Here is a 21,788-nt window from a genome sequence, read left to right as displayed (position 1 = left end):
GATCGAATCCCAGCAACTATCTCCCACTTTCTCTCACTTCTCCTCACCATTTTCTTCTCTTTTCTCTCTTCTCTCTCCTAGGGTTTAGGATTTTCGTATGGAATGAGAGAGGGTGGGTTTAGGTCCTTATATAGGCCCAGAACTGATGAAAATGGCCCTAGGGCCGTGGTATACTTAGGTTATAGCCAATGAGTGGTTGTTTCGGGCCAACCGAGCTCATCTGGAGGCACATTTTCTGCATAAAGTCCAGAGAGAGTTCCCTGACAATGGATCTATGTCAGGTTAAGTCTTCGGTCCGATCGGATCAGTGGATCGACCATGAAGGACCTGTTTCAGTTCAACGGTCATCGTTACTCGATCAAGGCCACAAGTACCCTGACATGTGTTGAAAATTTTTCCTGATCCGAGGGTGTAATTAGATCAGAATCTGACAGTCTAAAACCTTAAGTTTGGCCTGCAAGCGAACGGCCCAATTCACTTAAGTTTGAGTTCATTTTCCAAAGATATTCGCGTTTCTCACACACCATACATACATCCCACAAAAAGAATAATTAAAGATCAGAAGTATAAATCATTCAACCACAACACAAGGGATTATAGTGGTTCGCCGTGTGTTCACCAACTGTTAAACAACAGCCACAGAATGCTACTTCACTCCTAATATCCTCGCATAGGGGATATTAGCGTTCACTAACAAAATAGGTTTTCCCAGGTTCACCCAAAACCTTTACAATTGTATCTTTGTCGTGGGCTTACACAATTAAAAACCCCACTTCGAGTTTTCTGGCTCTCCTCGGATAACCAATACAACAAGATTTTTCGAAAAATCTTAAAAGAAACCAAAATAGAAAGGAATTTACAATTAAATGTAAAATACCCGATTATCTCCTTCGTTGTAGCAGCCGGTAGAACCAAATCGAGTAGATGATTGAATGTCCAAGTTCAATGTCCAAGATTCAATTACAATGGTTCTAATTCTAATAGATTTTAAATTAAACTGAATAGGGCTTGCCTTAATTGATTTTGATTCCAAAGAAAGGGAATAATAATTCCTCTTATCAAATCAGATTGGAATAACCAAAAACAAAATCAATTAAATAAAGATAAGGAAAGAGAATATTAAATAAGCACACTTAGCTTAGATAGAGCACAGAATTATCTCTCAGAAGTTCGACGAAGATAGGCTTGAATGGATTAATTAATTCGATAATTTCTTCTGAGATTCGTGCACTATTTATAGGTGAGCAGATCGTGTCTTCGACTGGTCTAGAGAGATCTTTCACTAGTCAAAGCAATAACAGATATTTGAAAGATCCGGCAGGATAAGCTCTGACCGTTCTACGACTAGTCGAAGGTCTCCTTCGATCGTCGCAGTCACCTACGATCGTCGAAGATCTCCTTCGATCGTCAAGAACTGAAAAACATCTGGATTTAGAGTCAAAGATTTTCAACTGGTCGAAGCTTCGAGTCGAACTTCCTTCGACTAGTCGAGCATTCTGCTCGACTAACTGATTTTATCCGAAATTTGTAACAAACTCACGACTGATCGAGAAATTTCTTAGACAGGTCGAAGCAACTCTAGGACTAGTCGAAGAAGGCCTAGGACTAGTCGAAGAGCAGACCAAACTCATGTAAAATAAACATTCGACTTATGTATCCAAAATGACCTACTTCTAAGGTCAACCTATGGTCAGTCAAACCTCAACCATGAAGTATGGACATTGAAACATTAGGAACTAATGACCTTGAAGTATGAGCCTTGAAGTCTTGATGTAGTTGAAATCTTGATGTAGCTCAATCTTGAAAGTGTCTTGAGTTCTTTACAAACTGCCGTGTCAGATTCTTGAGGTCTGGCAGCTTGTGTCTTGTCGTGTGAGCGGTTCTTGCATTCAAGATTGATCCTTGTACTTGTGAGCTTTGCTTGTTGTGAGCCTTGTACTTGTGAGCTTTGCTTGTTTATGAATGTTGATCCTTGAGAGAGCTTCACTTATGCAAGTTATATATAACGTGATTTTGGCACCACAAATTTGACAAGATAGGGATATAAACTATAGCACTTACAAGTTCTTGTGAACTTCGGCTTCTGTTTCCCAAGTAGCATCTTCCTCAGTGTGGTGCATCCACAGAACCTTCACAAGTGGAACCACTTTACTACGTAGCACCTGTTTCTTCCTATCTAGGATACGCGTCGGACGCAATACATAGGTAGCATCTTCACTCAACTGTACCTGCTCCCATTTGATTATGTTGGAAGGGTCAGGAACGTATTTCTTCAACATAGATACGTGAAATACGTTATGCATGCCTAGTGGGTAAAGCAAGGTGGTAAGCAACCACACCCACTCGATCGAGTATCTGGAATGGGCTAATGAATCTCGACGTGAGCTTCCCCTTCTTTCTAAACTGAAGAACTCCCTCATGGGGAAAACTTTTAGGAATACAAGGTCCCTGACCTCAAACTCTAGCGGTCGCCGCCTCGTATCGACGTGGCTCTTTTGTCTGCTCTGTGCTGCCAGAAGTCGACGCCTGATAATGTCGATCTTCTCAGAGGTCGTCTGCACTAACTTGGGGCCAATTAAACTTCTCTCGTCCACTTCTGCCCAACAATGCAGTGCTCTACACGGACGCCCATATAATGCTTCATAGGGGGTTGTACCAATACTCGCCTGAAAGCTGTTGTTATAGGCGAACTCAGCATAAGGAAGAAAGTCATCCCAACTGTCCTTAAAATCTAGTACACAAGCTCATAGCATATCTTCCAACACCTGATTTACCCGTTCCATCTTCCCGTCAGTCTATGGGTGGAATGCGGTACTGAATTTCAACTTCACACCCATTGCTTCCTGAATACGAGTCCAGAAGATAGATGTGAATCGTGTGTCTCGGTCCGACACGATCTCCATAGGAACTCCATGCAGACGTACTATCTCCTTGATGTACAGCCTGGCTAAATCGTCTGCTGAGTTCGAAACTCTAATAGGGAGAAAATGAGCCCATTTCATCAATCAGTGCACAATCACCCATATGGAGTCATGTCCCTTATCTTCGGTAGCCTTGAGATAAAATCCATAGAGATGAAATCTCATTTCCATTTAACTATGGGCATGGGCTGAAGTAGTTCAGGAGGTCGGCGATGCTCTGCTTTGACCTGCTGGCACGTGAGACAACGAGACATAATCTGCTATGTGGGCCTTCATGTTGTCCCACCAGTACGAGTACTTCATGTCTCGATACATCTTTGTACTGTCAGGATGCATTGTTATCCTCGAACTGTGAGCGGCTTTGAGAACTTCCTTTCTCAAGTCGTGAAGATTTGGGACGCATAGGCGGCCACAATAACATAAACCTCCATCCGTACCAACTCTCCATTCAGAATTTATATCGTCACTGGCTCGCTTCCCCAACTCTACTAACCACTCATCTTCCTTCTAAGCCACAATGATTCGGTCGTCGATAAGTGGCTGTACGCAAATATGTGCGACGCTCTCTAATGGCTCCTCTACCATAAGCTTCTACTCAAAGTTTCGCACAAATTCTACCATGTTCCACTCGTCTATCATTAGCGGAGCTACAAATGCTATATTCTTCTTGCGGCTCAACGCGTCGGCCATAAGGTTGGCCTTCCCAGGATGGTCGGAGACCTCGAACTTGAAGTCCTTCAAGGTTTCCATCCATCGTCATTGCCTCATATTCAAGTCCCTTTGTGTGAATATGTACTTGAGGATCTTATGGTCACAAAAGAGCTTGAACTCCTCTCCATAGAGGTAATGTCTCCAGGATCTTCAATGCAAAGATGACCGCTAACTCTAGGTCATGCGTAAGGTAGTTTTCCTTGTGTTTCCTCAAGCTGTCGGGATGCATAGGCGATCACCTGTCATACGCATAAAGACACATCGGTGTATATTGTATACTTGACCCCTTGCTCGACAATACTAGCACAGGGCGAACGTTAACTTGTCCTTCGGTTCTTGAAAGGTTTACTTTCTTATTCTCGGCAAACTTAAGGTCCTTTCGAGTTAGCCGAGACCGGTCTGGCTATCTTGAAAAAATCCCTAATGAATCGATGATAGTAGCCAGTGAGTCCCAGGAAACTCCTCACCTCTGTAACCGAACTGGGCTGCTCCCAGTCCTGAACTGCTGCCACCTTGGCGAGGTCCACAGTTATCCCTTCCTTGGACACCACATGTCACAGGAACTTGACTTCTTCCTTCCAAAAGTCACACTTCTTATACTGAGCGAACAACTGGTTTTTCTCTAAAGTATCAAAGACTGCTCGCAGGTGTTCCTCGTAATCCTCTCAACTCTTAGAGTATATCAGGATATCATCTATAATTACAATGATAAATCGGTACAGGTACGGCCAAAACACTCGGTTCATCAGATCCATGAACACGGTCGGTGCATTCGTGAGTCCAAATGACATCACAAGGAACTCGTAGTGCCCAAAACTGGTTCTGAACGCTATCTTCTGCACGTCCTCATCCCTAACGCGCAACTGGTGATACCCTGACTATAAGTCAATCTTCAAGAAATACTGTGCCCCTTTCAACTGATCAAACAGATCATCAATCCTAGGCAAAGAATACTTGTTCTTCACCGTCACTTGGTTCAACCTGCGATAATCAATATAAAATCGCAGTGATCCATCTTTCTTCTTTACAAATAGTACGGGTGCTCCCCAAGGAGATACACTTGGTCGTATGAAACTTGAATCCAACAGGTCATCAATCTGTCTCCTCAATTCCTCCATTTCACATGGAGGCATGCGATACGTGGGTAAGGAAATGGGAGTCGCACCAAGCACAAGATCGATAGTAAAATTGATCTCACATTGAGGAGGTAATCCAAGTATCGTCTTAAACACATCCTAAAATTCCTGAACTACTGACTTGTTCCCCAATGTCAGACCATCAACGTGCTCTAATAAAGTAGCGTAGCAATTGATGCGGTAGTACCAACTGACCTGCACTGGGAATGTAAAGGTCGTGCCCTCAAGTCCATGGGCTGTCACCACCCTATTATCACAATCAATCTCTACCTTCATCTCCGTGAGCCAATTCATACTGAAAATGATGTCATTATGACATAATGGGGCGACCATCAGGTCAACAATCACTATTCTGCTCCCTAGTTCTATCGAGAAATCCTTACACATCTTAGTAGAGTCTAAGAAAGTCCCTATAGTGGTAAGGAGTCTCAACCCAACCATAGGACTAGTTTTCAACCCTAGTCGCTTGATTGTTGCGCATGATACTATAGAGATAGTGGACCCGATGTTCACCAATAAGAAGACCGGTGTACCTTGAACATGCGCAGTGACTTCGAAAGCTAAAGGCATGGTAACTGCTATCTCAAATGCCTCTGCTGCAAGTGAGTGCACACGAGCCTGTTGAGGGCTGTTTGACTGCGGTACCGTAGGCCGTTGAAGCAGCCTAAATCGAGGTGCAAGTGGCGACGATCGTAGAGGTGGAGCTATAATGGCCTGAGATAACTGACGGTTGATCATCTAAGGAGGCATAAAACCGTTGTCTGTCATCTTGGTGAAGCAGTAAGTGTTAATGTGGCCCGACCTCTTGTAGTAAGCACACCATAAGTCTACTCGTCTCGTCGGGACTGGTGGAGCCATAAGTCTGGAAGGTGAGTTTACATGGGGCCTCTTGCCGAGAAATGGTATGCTCGGCAAATCCGATCAAGGCCTAGGAATCGTAGCCACTCGTGTGCGGGACAGCCTGTCCCCATCCTGCTCAGCTCGTAGAGACATGCCCACTAGCTCAACATAGTTAAATATGCTAGCGCAACACATCTTCAAGCGTATCTCGGGTCACAGACCCTCAGGAAACCGCCGCATTCGCATGGCTGCTCTGCTAATATCAGGGGAGCATATGCATATCTGGCCAACTCCGTGAACCTGTTTTCATACTCTGTCACTGTGATCTATCCTTGATGGAGGCGAAGAAATTCACTCTCCTTCTCATTATGATACGTGAGGGAAAAGTACTTCTCATGGAAGTGTGTCTCAAATGCTTCCCACATCCATATATAGCCAGTAGCTACAGTCCGAAGGACGCTGTCCCACCAGAGACTGGCTTCCTTCCCAAACATATACGTAACCAGCTCAACCTGCTCTATCTTAATGCAGTGCAGCGGCTTCAGCATCTTAGAGATGCGGTCGAGCCAATATTCGGCCTCCTCGGGTCTGTGAGTACTCACAAAAGTGGGAGGTCGGAAGCGCTGGAATTGCTCGAATAAGCTGCTAGCACACATACTTCTAGTAGGCTGCACTGGTGGTGCAAGCGAGACCGTGTGTATGTTCTGAGCAATGACCCCCGCAATGGTGGCCAAAAACTGCTACTGCTGTTGTATCAAGAGCATCATCTGCTCCAACATATAAGGAGGAAGAGCCGACTGAGGCACGTGAGACGTTGAAGTAGACACACAGTTCTGCTAAGGAACCGGTGGTGCAACAGGTGTCGGCCCATTTGTGGGGCCAGTGACCAACTGAGAATCCGGCATAGTCTTGTGAGTCGGGCCCGAGCTGAGGTCCATATGGCTATCGCTGAGGGGAGGTGCCCCATCAATCAAGTCGTCAAGTGTGAGACATGCCGTACTCCGTGTGGCCTCAGGTGGCATTCCCTATATACAACATAGGGTGCGACTCGTGTCAGATTTAACATAAGCACATATACTCATCCACACATCATTCACATTCAAACCAAAGGAAACTTCATGCATTTCATTTACCAAAATTGTCACAATACATGAGATATAGTTTTACATGAGTCATGACAGAAGATGCATGTGAGCTAATTTACCAAAGCTTTAAACACTAAACATACTAACAACCAAACCAGTCTATTAAGGCTAGTACAAAGGAAGACTAACAGCAAAGCAAACTAAGAGATGACTACATATGTGACTAGTCGTCTGAATCCAGCAATAGTGGAGGAGCACCCTTGTCCTGCAGACAACACAGGATAGCCTTCAAGGTGTAAGATACTTTTTTAAATTTTTGTTTCATGAAGGCCCGGGTCTCGTTGACCTCCTGTCACAGGGCGACCTGGCCCTCCTCAAGCTGTGCCAAGCGGGCTTCGATAGCAGCCCGATCACTGTCACGCTCCTGTGTAGCAGGAGGAGAGCCCCCATCAGAGTCATGGCCTCCACTTCTTCCTCTTCCTGCTCCCTCCTTCATCACTGCCCTCATCTCCGCTGCCTTCCTCACCACTCTCTTCCTCACCTTCACCTTCCTCGACATCTTCACTTTCTCCTTCTGTATCATCACTCTGCTCCTCAAGGCGAGCTTGACATCTCCTTTGGCCAATGCCCATGTTGTTAAGTGTGTTTTCACTGATAATGTGGATCGGGGCAATGTTATCCATCTGGAGTCGGAAGTAGTAGTGGCGGGAAATTTTACAAATCAATCGACCAAAAGGTAGCGAGGAGCTTTCTCTCTTAGACCGCGCAGTGCGGATTATCTGGGATAGGACAAGCGTAGGCAGGCACACTTTCTCTCCTTGCCCAACTTTGAACAAGAAATCTACCAAGAATATCATGCATTCGGTGCGATTACCCCACCTAGGATACACGTTATACGTGCATATGTGGTGGAGTAGGCGGAAGTCGGCCGTCATCTTGAATGAAGCGAGACTTTTTTCCCACCTCCAACGCTCGAGTCGACCGCATAGGAAATGGGTGTGAAGTCTTTTTGCTCGCTCACTAGAGAGGTTCTTCTCACTGGCGTGTACCATGCCTCTTTCAATTCCCATTATACGGGCAATCACATCCACATCTACTATGGCCTCCTGCCTTCCCAAAGGAATAGTAAACTGAAGAGGCTCTATAAGTGGGTTCTGTATGTCGGCATAGAAGGCTTGCACAGCGCCTTCACTCGCATGAGTGTTTCCTTCAAATATGGGACCCCACTCATTCTCTAGGAGAAAGTTGATAATTAGATATAGTCCAAAAAACTTCTCGTCGACATGCGCTTCAAATACAACTTTGTAGTTACAGAACTTACCAAGTTGGGCACCTGCTAGTAGAGACCTTTCCAACAGGATTTGAGGATTGAGGCCCTAATTGGATCTTCGCTCTCTCTCGGCACTTGCGCTAGTCTCGACGCTCGCCTTCTTCATAGTACGGCATGGTCGGCTCGGTCTAGCCTCATCCGGGGCCGCTCTCTTCTTTCCCATAAGGGAAAGGAGCATAGAGATCGAGAAAATGGCAGTGACAAGCTTAAAGAGTGCCATAAAATTGGAAAAGTTTGGAGAATGAAGTGGATTGGAAGATATGGGACATATGAGACACAAAGATGTGTTTGTGTACTTAAATGGGAAGAAACAAGGGAGATGGAAGGTGGTAATAGATGGGTTTTTTGAGAAAAATAGTAGAGATGATGTAAAGTATGGAAGAAGATGGAAGATTGATGTGAAAAGTAGAAGAAGGTGGTGTCTTGAATGTATGGGAGGGGGTTTGAGAGGGAAATGGGGGTTTTTGGAGGGTTTAAAGGCCTAGAAATTATGTGAAATGGCAAAAGGGGAGGTGAGGGGGGTCAAATAGAGGCCCCACAAGTGTGACATGGCCCACCAGACCGGGCGATGGGCGGTGGGCGGCGCGCAGCCAACCGGGCGATGCGGCTGCCCGAACTCTGAACATCCATATGCTAGATTCCGATTCTGGGATCCTACAAGGAGGATTTTTTGTACATTTAACTCATAATAAGCATAACCATAAGATTACCCAATTCACAAAGGCAACATCATCATCACATATCCACTAATATAATCATTTGAGTACAATGCTGAAAGGAAAATACATCAATAAAAAAAAGCTTCAGAAGACCGCTGCACGCTCCAAGCTCAACGCTGCTGCAACCTAATAACACCTGCACGCATCTATCGTGCATAAGCTTATAGAAAGCTTAGAGGGTGGTGTAAGCGTGTGTACAAGGAAAGTGCCAAGTATGCAATACAATGCCATAATCGTATAATGTCGAAATAGGCGCAAGGTCATGAATCATACGTTATCAGAGTAAGCGAAAATACTAACAAGTCCATAAGTCAAAGCGAGCCAAATATTAGATGCCGAGGATACAATGTCATAAGTCACACAATATCGAAAGTACTGGTAATCCATTAATTGTATAATGTCAAAATAAGCAGAAACATTGACAAGAGCATGAATTATCATAGTAAATAGAATATTGACAAGATCAGAAATCATACGATAATAGAGTAAGCGAAAATACGGACAAGTCCATGAGTCAATCAATGTCGAATATTCAATGTAGAACAACTATGCAAATAAAGAATCATAGATAGTCAAATATCGGATGCAGAGGATACAATACAATATACATTCCGGATGAGTAACAAATAGCGTCAGATGTACCTAGACCATATAAATACAGGGACACAATAACCCAAAATGTCGTATCTGCGAATGTCATGCAATATGCGGTGCGAATGGAATGACCATCGGAGTGTGAAGTCGGGATGATAGTACATAGTATCGCGGGCTCCATCACAAGGGACTTCTATCTAAACCAGTCCCATACCTAAATTTGGATAGTCGGACTCGATGTGGTAAACTCCGATCTCGGGTTAGTCGCGAGCCCCAACCGAAATCTTGGCCATTGCGAGGGCACAAGTAATAAATAGTTACGCACCACCAACCCGAATGGATAGTGGATGAATGAATGCATGAATGAGTATGTAACTCCTGCTCACTAAATCCACATATCGATACAGTTCCTCTCAGAATCATCAGGGTCTATTACACTACGCCAGCTTACCGCCCCTATCCGAGCACACAATGGGTAAGTGGAAGAGACCTCACTATCCATTGCCAATATCGGGCCGGTTCATCGATAGCGGACCCATTCCTCAAGTGGTCAAACTCGGCCTAGATATTACCCCTCACTCGGGCGGGTAAGGTCACACCCTCCCAACCGACCACGACACGGTGGGAGACGCGACCTATTGGTATATGGCCCTTATGCGCTCATATATACTCACTCGGTCTCGACATTGGGCGCCTCATGGCCACGGAGGTTTAGAGATTTTCACCGAGGGACATCTATGGCGCCCATATGCTAGAACCAAACATTTTCGGTGTCCCATTTGGCCATCCACGATATGCCTGTGGAGGCTACGACCCTGGTGTCGCTAGGGCGTACAGTAATCATAATGCGAGATGCATGAGTTATACAATCAAGTCATGCATCAATCCTATGCATACTGCGAGCTCAAGTGAGATAACCTCCGCCTATCAGGGTCTCATAACAACATGCTCAATGACGTATGCAATGATCAACCACATCTCATAACAAACATGCAGATGATGCGTATGGACATGTATCATGATGCTATGCTGTCACATACTCATAATCGTATCAATAACCAGCATCGACAATCGACCTCGATAATGTGGACATTTAACCGACATTGCCCCCAAGGAATGGCCCACATAGATCCTAACATATAGTGGACCCATGACCTCACACAAGGGACAAATATACAACACCATGGACCTCACTCAAGAGTTTAATACACATCACGATGAGCCTTTCACATGTGCCTAACATACATCACAATGGCTCCATAGCTTAGCCCTCAAACACACCACAATGGGCTCGTACAATCATAATGGGCCGTGTCACATGGGGCTAATACGCATCACATGGGCTACATATACATCACAATGGGCCACGCCCATGAGCCTTTATACATCACAATGGGCCTAACCTAGGGGTCCAAATATATCGCAATGGGCCTCAACCCACGGGCAGAATATACATTACAATCGGAATCCACAATCGGCCACGATGATTGGCCTCGATCGATAATCAGTCAATTGGCCACGACAATCATAATCGACAATCGGCCATGATAATCAACCTCAATTGATAATCAGTCAATCGGCCATTACAATCATAATCGGTAATCGGCCACGATAATCGGCTTCGATTAGTAATCGGTCAATCGACCACAACAATCATAATCGGTAATTGGCCACAATAATTGGCCTCGATCGATAATCGATCAATCGGCCATGACAATCATAATCGGTAATTGGCCACGATAATCGGCCTCGATCGGTAATCGGTCAATCGACCACGACAATCAGCCTCGTTGATTGGTCGAACTTGGCCTATGGGAAGGTCACAATATGGACATTCAACTATCATCGCCCATCAGAGTGGACATTTAACCAACATTGCTCCCAAGTAGTGGCCCATGTAGAGTCAAGCATAAGGTGGGCCCCAAATATCCAACGGTGGCCTCGAATAGTCATCACAAGTGGGCCTTACACATGCGGCGCGTGGGCCTACACATCACGGTGGGTCGATACATTGGGCGCACCATTAGCCTAATATGCACATCACGGTGGGTCGTACCCGATGGGTCGCATCAATGGGCGTCAATCCAACAAGTGGGCCGCATCATGTGCACCCTAATGGGCCTTATACACATCAAGTCGAGCCTCGATGGGATGAAAATATGTCATAATGGGACACGACATACGGGTCGAAAATACATCGCAATGGGCTTCAGCAGAAAATACATCTTTGTGGGCCTTACCAAATGGGCCATAAACACATCCTAATGGGCCTCAACCATGGGCCTCTAACATATCATAACGGGCCTTACATCAATGAGCCACACTATTGGGGCTCATGCACATCAAGTGGGTTGCATCAATGGGCCGCACAAATGCACAATAGGTAGGCCCTGCACATGCAGCAGATGGGCCCCACCAGATGGTTAGTGTGGATATAGAATGCATACATCTAGTGGGTCACACATCCCACGGACGGTGTGAGTAAAACGTACATCGAGGCTGGCCCTATATGACCTGGACGGTTAGGGTGGGACATATGAGATGGGTTCTGCTCACGGGTTCCAAATACATTACAATGGGCCTTATACATAGCACAATGGGCCTTGCCCATAGGCCTAATACGTATCATAATGGGCCTTGCCCATGGGCCTCAGATTCAAGCAGGTGGGCCCCATCATATGGGCCTCAAATATACATTACCGGTGGGCCTAAAATATAAATTACAGGTGGGCCTCCAATCGGCTGAAAATATATCACAATGGGTCTTATCAAATGGGTCACAACTACATAACAAGTGGGCCCTGCACATGACCCTCAAAATATCAAGTCGACAGATCATCTGTACCATACCACAGCGAAATTGCATGGTGTGGCCCACCGTGATGTATTTTGAGATCCAACCTATTCATAAATTAACGTATGGATAGATGAAGTGAAAACAAATATCAACTTAATTGGAAACTAGAGTGGCCCTTAGGAATTTTGAACGGTGGATGACGCTGTCCACTATTTAAATGGTGGAGTCCACTTGAACTTTGGGATCTGACTCACTCATTTTCCCATGCCATAAAATGATCTCACAGGTGGTTGGACGGTATGGATACAGCGTGTGCATTATGGTGGGCCCCACCGTCCAAACAGTGGACGATGTAGAAATACATACATCAATGTGGGGCCTGCGGCCTACTGCCGTCAAGAGGAGTAACAAGATAGCTGATGCTCATGTAGCTTGCTGCACTTAAAAAGGCAGAGGTGGGTCCAACATAGGGCCCACCATCACGTATATATTATATAATATAATATATAATATATATAATATAATATAACACACACACACACACACATATATATATATATATACACACCATATGTGTATATATAATATAATATTATATATTTATTTTTATTATTATTATTATTATTTTATTTTTATATATGTGCGGGGGTGCACGGTGCGACATTGCTTGATTAACGTGTGGATATAAACTAACATCATTAAGGTGGGTCCACGCTGATGGATGGCGTGGATACGGTATATATATATATATATATATATATATATATATATATATATATATATATCAGTGGCCCCCACCTACACGTGTAGCACGTGTGGGTGGGTCCACGTCCTGCCCAGAACGGACAGACAGGTTGGATTGCAAATACATCACGGTCGGCCCTTCCCAACAAGTGATTTTACATTAAGCATGTCTTCACACGATTTAAGATGGTGTGGTCCACCTTTTCTTTTACGGCTGATTTTTGGGACGACCCATTATCTAGATGGGTCCCATCAAATGCACGGATAGATACAGAATATATATCATGGTAGGGCCCATGGTGGGGCCCATGGTCCCACCTTTGTCCGTGCGCAGCAGGATGCTGCTGAGGACGTCAGCAGCAGCGTCCTTGCCTTGTTTTAAATATTTTTTTAAGAAATCTATTTTTCTACGATTTTTCCTAGGTGGGGCCCGCATCGAAAAATCCACCTCATCCACTGGTTCTTGTGGCCTGAGAAAAGCCAAACAAGCCCAATATTAGGCATATTTCGGTGTGTAAAATGATTATGAACGTTTTAACGGTGAAAACCATTGGTTTCTATCTTATGGCTGCCGGAAAAATCGAATCGATTATCATTTTTAGCTCAATGCCTAAAATGAGCTAGGGAAAGAAATGGACGGCGTGGATTTACTCCATACATCAAGGTGGGACCATATATGAGTGGCCCACTCTAAACTTTTAATTTTTAATTTTTTGGTTGGTTGTTAGTTCACACCCATGTCGGTACACGCACCCCATGTTATCCACAACCTACATCCAGCGTCCAGGGACGTTGGGCGGATGGGCATCCAAACATCATGGTGGGTCCCACATGGGCATGGCCCACCTAATTAGATCAATCAAATATTTATGTTTTCCCCACGCCCAGTTGTGGGTTATGGGATGTTAGGTGGGCCCACGTGATGTACAACATGGATAAGTTGTATACTTCATGGTGGGGTCCACTCGGGTGGGCCACTCGGCCAAATCAACTCAAAATGAAAGAGAGAGAGAGAGAAGCAACCACTTATGATCTTCTCCTCCTTTTGCAAAGCATGCTAGAACCCCAATGGACGAACTTCAACGGTTGACATGGATCATGGATGGTGGAGATGAGAGTTAAGAAGGTGGGCCACACTAGCTTCTCCTCTTAGAAGCCATGGACGTGGGTTGCTTGGAGAGAGGAGCTTGAAAAATGGGAGAGAGAGATGAGAGAGAGAGGTGTAAGAGAAGTGATGGGAGAGAGGATGGTGAGTAATGGGTGATGGTTTTTGTTGACTTTTGGGTGGAAAGAGGAATGGGTATCATTCCTTGTTGGTGAAAAAGGGATTGATAGGTAAGGTTGTGTACTTGACTTTCATTAATGGATTGATGTGATTTTAAGGTAGAGATTCTCTTGGGGATTGCGACGCGTGGTGTTTTTCTCGAACTGAACGCAGGCTCACATCTCTTGGCTTGGGTATCGCCTTGGCGCGTAATACGCGGCATCGGAATCGTGGCAACGGTGCGATCACTAGGGTACAAGTTCCAGGTTGAGCCGACTCTGGAATACGGGACACGACTCAAGGTTGCGCGTAACTGCCGATAACAGATTGTGGGTCGTTGGAATTCGACTGGGAGGACCGCAGAAGCCTACAAAACAGTACTGGTTAAGGGAGTGGCCCCACAAGTGTGACATGGCCCACCAGACCGGGCGATGGGCGGTGGGCGGCGCGCAGCCAACCGGGCGATGCGGCTGCCCGAACTCTGGTCGGATCGCGGTGGCTCTGCCTGGGGGCAGTGTCCACCTTTCACCGGGGTACCGAAAACATGTGGGACCCCCTTGGGTCCCTCTGTAAATTACGGTGTGGCCCCCACAATGGTTTGAGGTGCTTTCGAACTATAACTTGTACATATTCACACTTTTTGCGTGTTTTGAGTGTGGGATTCACTGAATTAACGCCCAAACCCCTCAATTGATGGTTTAGGAAGGGGTTGGGATCATTTTACATGATCTTATATGTGTATAGGATGAAATTCAATGGTCAGTTTCACCTGTCAGTGAAACTGGGAATCCTACGACTGTTTCTACATTGTATCGCTCCCTCCTAGATCAAAGTACGTCAGTGTGCATCGTGTTTCCGTAACTCAGATTCAATTTAATCCAAATTATGCTCTAATACCAACTTGTAATGCCCTAAAAATTGGAGGTCGAGCAGGAGCCCAACTCCCGAGTTCCAACACTTCACTTATGCAACATAGATAATGATGATTAAATATTATCTGTATTAATGCATTAAACATGAGTGGGATTATACCAAATTAACATATCATACTCCACAGACAGTTAAATTTACGCAAGCGAAAGATTGTGATAAGTACATATAAGCATATAAGTGATTGTAGGTCCCCAGAGTATGAACGTCACCAGGTCAAATAGCTACATGTATATTCCAAAATTCACAAAATGACGAAGTGTAATGTCATCTATCCATATCCCCGTAGCCCCGATGCGCAACTCGAGGTCTACATAGACTCGCCAGAGAGTTGCATGTAGTAGAACTCATCATCATCAAAAAGCCAGGCTCCGCTTCATAAGCATCGTCACCATCTGCAACTAAAACAGAGTCTAGTTGGTGTTTTAAAACGCCGTCCCAGAGTGGGAGTAAGTGATCAACTCAATGGAGCTATAAGGCAAAGCTTAATATGTTATCAATTCAGTCAAGCAGTAATAATAAAGCAATACAACAAGCATTCCTAGGTACTCTGGTTAATGCAAGAATGATATGTATTAATGATGCATGCCCTCGCCTGCACTCCCTCTGCGACATCATCTCACGATCGTGGCATGCACCCTTTTCTCTGTGCTTAACTCCAATGCCAAAGGCACATGCAAATGCGATGCATGTACGTGATTAGACAAGTTCTTAATTAGACTTATCCATACAGCAGGTTTAGGAAGCTAAGGCACCTCCCTTTATATCATTTACCCAAACGATGATCCATCTAGGGTCGTCAATCCTAGTTAATCTCATACGATAGCAGTTCTAGGTCGCTACGGAGAGGCTCGTCACCTCAACGCATGCCTAGTTTATACTCGAAGTCACTACGAAAAGGCTCATCACCTTAGCGTAGTCCTAGTGTATACTCGAGGTCACTATGAGCGGCTCGTCACCTAATCGTGGGCCGGCTCGAATACGATGTCTCATACCACCATATTCGGCTCATGAATTTGGTTTGCTCTCATTGGACACTATAGGGAGGCTTATCACCCCAGCGTAGGCCGCGGCTCGACCATGGTGTCCCATACCACCATGCCCAGCTCAAGAGCCTTAGCGGATCAAGGTACCAAGGTTAAACGAGCTTTACATTGGTAAGTCGGTACATTAGATTCAAGCAGTAACGCTCATACATGGTGAACATACATTAGGCCAATCGGGTTACCTGACAAGCTCGACTGGTACAAGCGTACGTTGACTTAATCAACATGGAGCGCGTAAGCACTCCTCGTGGCCTAACCACTGTCGACAAGCAGCGTACGACTCGAATTCCTCGAACATTCTTGTGTGGTGAAAACGACCTCAGCCACTAACTCGAAGATCATTACCGATTGCCTGGACTACATCGTAGCCCCAATCACACTCCAACATAATAGGCATTCATGTTTGATAGTCAAAATAGCATGTAGCAACCAATTCAAATATAAATCTCATATAAGCATTTCAACAAACAAATAGTACACATGTTAGCATACTTAGGCATTTCATCCATAAATCACATAGTAGTAAGGTAAACTACATAAAGGAAACCGTAACTATAGATAAGGGGATTGAGAATCCTATCTCAATGCCCTCATTAAATACATTACAACAAGCATTTTCTCCTTCAGGCATTTCATCAAACACTTAGACTACACATATCAACATACATGTAATATAGTAGTCATAACATGTATTATAGCAAATCCTTCCACAAGGGAGTTACCATACGTATAACAATCATGTATTCTCAAGCATCAATCATAATAAGCACAAATCATAATTCCATATTCATACAAACATTTAGACGAACACATGGAATGCACTATATTCAACATAGTTTATTAGAAAACATCGCATAAGTCAGTCATAAATCATTAACTGACATTGAAAGCCTTGAAAACCATAACCTAAACATTTATAGTCTGCACCTTTCGCTGGTAAACTCGTATCAAACTCAGTTCGAACACTAAGTCTTTGTCTATGGCACAACGGCAACCTATAGCATGAAATAGGTTAGCTATTTCACCATTTACTCTATCTTGATACCTAAAATAGGTTAGGGTTAGGATTTCTTACCCAACAAGAGAATCGGAATCGCAGGTGTAACGACACAGGAGAGGTGATTCAGCACGTAAAGCGGTGGGATCGAATCCCAGCAACTATTTCCCACTCTCTTACTTCTCCTCACCTTTTTCTCCTCTTTTCTCTCTTCTCTCTCCTAGGGTTTAGGATTTTCGTATAGAATGAGAGAGGGGTGGGTTTAAGTCCTTATATAGGCCTAGAACTAATGAAAATTGCCCCAGGGCCATGGTATACTTAGGTTATAGCCAAGGAGTGGTTGTTTCAGGCCAGCGGAGCTCATCTGGAGGCCCATTTTCTGCATATGGTCTGGAGAGAGTTCCCTGACAATGGATATATGTCAGGTTAAGTCTTCGGTCCGATCGGATCAGTGGATCGACCATGAAGGACCTGTTTTACTTCAACGGTCATCGTTACTCGATCAGGGCCACAAGTACCCTGACATGTGTTGAAAATTTTACTTGATCCGAGGATGTAATTGGGTTAGAATTTGACGGTCTGAACCCATAAGTTTATCCTGCAAGCGAATGGCCCAATTCACTTAAGTTTGAGTTCATTTTCCAAAGATATTCGCGTTTCTCACACACTTTGCTCCGGGCTCAAGTTGTGTGTTTCTGGATACTATTAGGACTTGATTTTCTAAGATGGTTGTCAAGCCCAGCAAAGCGGGCATAAGCGTATAGTTTCGTGGTAATCAGACTTTCGACGCGTGGTCCAGGTCCGATACGGAGTTTTGTGATGCTCTTGAGAGCAACTGGGTTTTGAGATTGATCATAGGTTTTTAGGTATTACAGCGTTAGTAATTCTACTGGTTTTGGGTCTTGCAGTTCGCATAGAAAGCAGTTCAAGCTAATCTACCGATTAATTTAGTTTAGAATTTAATTAATTTCCATCTAATTTCTAAAGGATTCGGTCCTTAACGATTTCTGCCTTAGGTGGTACTTGAGTCTTTGTGTGGATTTTTCTGAGACGTTACAACAATGCTTATGAAACGATGTCCAACAACTGGCTAAGGTTTCTTGTAGACCTACTCCAATTATAACAGCAGGCCTCAGAGCATATGCTCGCCAGTCAAATGTGGAAGAACAATAGAATGCAATATATATGTCAAAACGATGGCTAACTAGCTAAGGTTTCTGGTGGACCTACTCTGATTATATCGGTAGGCCTCAAAGCATACGCCATTCAGTTAGATGTGAGAAAATGATGAAATGCAATATGATGATGATATATATGAGGAGCATGGGGGTTGAGAAGAGAATGAGTATTGCACAACGCTAATGCTCTATTTTGATCAAACTGATTGAAGTTTGAATGGCCGAATGAACGGTAATATCTCAAGGCTAGATTGAGTGGCTCAAATTTGAACTTAGGTGGCTTAGGAGACTTAGACTCTGGCTAGGTTGGCCTATATCACAGCTAGACTCTCTCTCACTCTGACTCTCCTTGGTGGAGGAATGGACTAGGATCTACTAGATGTAGTGGGGGACTCTCTCTGAATTCCTTATGCCTGTGGATGGGAGTGAGTGTTTTCTTATCAAAAATGATACTTGAAATGAGAAGGGGAAGGGACTATTTATAGCCTCCAAACTTGATTTTTTCTAGCAATTCCTAATGATCCTAGGGGTAAAATGTAGTTGAAGGATTAGAAATTGTCACATGGAATTATCTCATGGGTTGGATGAGATAATAAAAGTGTAATTTTGGATAAGGAGATGGTCATCAGAGTAAATACACTTCAAGTGCATACTTAGGATTTGAAAAAGGAGAACTCCACATACTTGAAGGACACCACCTCAAAGAGGAGAAGTGTCACGTGGCTGGCAACAACTTAGTTGCCATCGGTCCCCACTTGGACTCCTTACTTTAACAAGCTACCTCCTCCAAACATGTAGAGGTTTTATTGTGAAGGTTGTTGCTTTGATTTTTCAGCCATTTCTCCGTGGGTTTAGTTTTGGGCTTGGGTTTGTATTTGATTTTGGACTTAACTAGGTGAGTTAATTGGGTTGTAGGGTTAGGTATGCTGACTGGGAGAGTTAATCAAGTAGTTGACTCGCTGAGTTAACTCAAGGCTCTAGGGTTTTTGGGTTCCTAAGGGTTTAGGGTTGGGCTGATCGGAATGACTGGGTTAACTGTGTTGAATGGGTTAAGTTTAGGGTTTAGTACTCGGATTCTTATGATTTAGGCTTTTAGGGTTAGGGTTTAGGATTGGGGTTCGGTTGTCCATCAATTCATTCAAACTCTATCAACTTATTAGCTTAAGATGGGCTATCTATAGATATATGTGCCATATGTTGAGAAATTAATAACAAAGGAAACCAAAATCAAATAAAATAGAAAATCATACTAGGCTCGAAGCACATATCATATATGCTTTAATTAAATCGTTATTCGCCCTGCCAGCTTGCTAGCGAATCAATTTTATGATTGGTAGGGGATCGGAGCGATTTTAGCACATGTATCTTGAATTGATAGCGGCGCGCAAACTTTGGCTCGACTTGACATGCACCACTAGTTGCTTTGAGACGCTCTCGCAATTCCATCTCTCTCTCTCTCTCTCTCTCTCTCTCTCTCTCTCTCTCTCTCTCTCTCTCTCTCTCTCTCTCTGCCAACTATAAAGAGTTACAAGTGTAAAGTGTTTATGACTACTTTAAAGTATAAAGTCAAACATGGCATATTACAAAGAGTTTTAAGTGTAATCAAAATGCTTTTTTGCAATAAATGCAATTGTCTGCAAATTGTCTCTTAATACCATGGGAGTGAGCTATTCACTTTGGTGTTTGGATCATGTAGGATGTGGAGCTTAAATACATGTTTTGATTCATTGTTTGGTTGTACATGGAAAACAACTACCAATCTCGAAACCGTGTTTGAAAACTACGGTGAGAAGTAAGATAGGGCCCACCTTGATGTTGGTGAGTAATCCACCTCGTCCATCCGTTTTGTGAGATCATTTCAGGACATGCTACTAAAATTCAGGCAATCCAAAACTCAAGTGGGTCATATGAGACGAAAGAGTGAGGAAAAAATTTTCTACCGTTGAAACCTTCCCGAGCTCCACAATGATGTTTATATGTCATTACAACCGTTTATAAATTCATTCATGCGGGGATGAACTAGCCATAAAAACTTTATCATGATATAAAACTTTTGTGATCATTTGAATGTTTCAATTGTGGTCACTCAATCTCCATTGATTTCTCTTGTGTGGCCCACTTGAGTTTTAAATCTACCTCATTTTTTGTCACTTACCTAAAATGATCTTATAAAACTGATGGATGGGATGGATTCCTCACAAATATCAAGATAGGCCCCACCTCCCTTCCCAGTGTAAGAACTTCCTAACTCATGCTTTTAGGAGGAAATCCCATGGATTTCGCAAATCCTGCTTGGGAAGGTTTCAACAGTAGGAAATTCTTTCCCAACTCTTTCCTCAAGTATGACCCACTTGAGTTCAAACCTAGGGATTTAAAGTTCCTTCCTACTTAATACCATCTAATTCCATGCGCCAAACAACCCCTTAGGTTTCCGTTTTATCAATACGCTCACTTTGATATCAAAGTATCTTGTATTTTTTGTGCCTTTCTTTGATCAGCCGTTCAAGGGCCTATATTTAGAGATTGCCTTTCTCCGTACCGTATTAGCTGACATGTATGGTGGTCCTGGGGTTTATGGGAGTTATAGTGCATGTTCTAGCTTTACAGCTCACTTAGATTAATGTCAGTTGATTAGATCCGATGGTCATATTCAGGATTCTTTCGGTTTTACCTTTAGGGTTTAGGGTTTTACAGAATTTATTTATTTTTTACAGTTGGAGTTTGAAAGTTGTGTTTTGATTGATTCGTGGCTATTAGACACATCGGACAATCGGCCACCATCCAATCTAAATGGGTTACGGTCCCGCCAATCCAATCCACTGATCATTCTCTGACCTTTCCAAGGACCCTAATTGGCTGGCTAATTTGGACTTTAGTAGCCTTTTGGGCTAGCTAGAGACGGATATATCAGGATGAAGTATGGTCATGATCGAATGGAAATCGCTCGGGTTATACCCCTCCAAACTTATATAGCCACACGATGAGCGTCAAGTCATATGGATATTTTTTTATTAAAGCTTGATTAAAGTTGAAGAATAGTTTTATTTTTATTTTGAGTGGGGTGTCTATATATGCCCGGCTTCATAGAAGTTGCAAGTAACTGAATGCTAAAGCGAATACACACCTTCAAAATTAAATAAGGTATTTTTGAAATTTCATCCCTTAAAACAGTAGTTTCATCTCATTTCTAATGGAGGCATTATCGGTAAAATATAGATTCCCGTGGATTTTGCCCCAAATAAAATAAGAAAATTAAAGAAAATCATGTGTACATGTTCTATCCGACCTCCACAGCCAATACCTCTAGAAAATGCATAGAAGGCCCCATCCCTTTTGGCCTTTTTCTTCCTCCCTCACAATATCTACATGCAGCCCCATTTAAATTCATGGAAATGAAATGCCCACGTATGTCTACCCATTTCACACACAGCCCAGAAAAGCACATACGCCTGCTGTAGCCTTCCACGCCACAGTCAAATCTAAGAAAACACGAAAG

Source organism: Magnolia sinica, chromosome 4 (assembly GCF_029962835.1).
Source record: "Magnolia sinica isolate HGM2019 chromosome 4, MsV1, whole genome shotgun sequence".
NCBI classification, from domain to species: domain Eukaryota; kingdom Viridiplantae; phylum Streptophyta; class Magnoliopsida; order Magnoliales; family Magnoliaceae; genus Magnolia; species Magnolia sinica.
Note: the sequence above shows the minus strand (reverse complement) of the source record.